We start from the raw sequence: 1,424 nt of genomic DNA, 5'->3' as shown, positions 1-1,424 counted from the left end.
CACACACACCCTGTATATATATATATATATATATTGTATTGTTATTTTTTTTATTAATCGTGTATTTTAATTTGTGTGTATAATTAATGTTTAGGTACCTTTGGATATCTCAACTTGTCAAAATGGGAATATCTACTTACCTTCAAATGCTTAATAAAGTAGATATTAGTCTCACTGAAATTTATATCTTTCTTTGTCAAAATAAATTATTCTTGAATATAATTTTGGTTATAATCAATATATAATTACTTTTGAAATTAAATGTGTTCAAAACAAAATAAATTTGAAAATAAAATTTTTCTATAGAATGTAAACAAAAATTTATTCTATTATCTCTAAGGGTGGTTCTTTAGAAGAAAGTATCTCTGAATGAAATCCTGTGTTTTTCAATAATTTATATTAAATTGAAATTGATTTTTTTTTATACAATTTAAATAAAATTATATTTTTCCTACGCCAATCCTTATACTAAAACTTAACTTAAACAACAATGTTCAGAATACGAATATTCTATACTAAATTTTAATCAAGTCTAGATAACTTTTCGTTAGTTTACCTTTTGTTAATATTGTCCGATGCACTAAACTTCTTTTTCTTTTCTCTTTGATCACTTCTGTTTTCGCTATGCACCCTCTAGCTGTAGATCCAACTTCTGTTAGTTTATTTCGTGTTGTCTTGTACTGCTATTTCCTGCTGTATACTTCTGCTCCCTGACTTGAGTTATGTGAATTTCTTCACAAATTTGGGTTGTTCTCTATAACACGTTTTAATCTTGTTTTCGTTATTAGACTTACTTGTATTTGTATCTTCCGTAATATTCACTCAAATTGTGTATCGAAACGGTTTTCATTTATTCTTTCTGATACATGGTCTTTCCTTTTCCTATAACTTTTATTATCTTCTGTCAATAACTTTATCTTTCTTATTTTTTATTTAAATTCTACTCTTCCAAAATTCTAGCTGTCATATCTTAATGTTTATTATTCTTTTTTTTTTCTCGTCACCTAACACTTTTTCTTCTTAGTAACCGCACTTCTGTTTTTTTTTTCATTTTAATTTTTTATAGCTCACTATTTACTTAATACTATTTTACAATCCTTTCCCATTTAAAAATCAATTCCATTTTATCAGTACATTTTAATTTTTATGACAAGCGACTTCTGTCAGATATTTTCTTCTTTCAATTTTACTCCTTTCTAATATGCAATTTTGAATACATTTCATTTCCATACATCTCAATATATATATATATAAGAATATATGTATTGCAGGCAAACGTTAGCAAAAACACCAAAGGGAAACAAAAAAGTGCAAATTTATCTTGGAATTTTGCATTATCACACATTTATGAGTGAAAAGTGAAGGAAAGGAACAACATACTGCATCTATACTGTAAATTTTAAGATACGGTTTTCAGGTTCATA

This window comes from Anoplophora glabripennis, unplaced genomic scaffold (assembly GCF_000390285.2).
Source record: "Anoplophora glabripennis isolate ALB-LARVAE unplaced genomic scaffold, Agla_2.0 scaffold3179, whole genome shotgun sequence".
In the NCBI taxonomy this organism is placed as follows: domain Eukaryota; kingdom Metazoa; phylum Arthropoda; class Insecta; order Coleoptera; family Cerambycidae; genus Anoplophora; species Anoplophora glabripennis.
Note: the sequence above shows the minus strand (reverse complement) of the source record.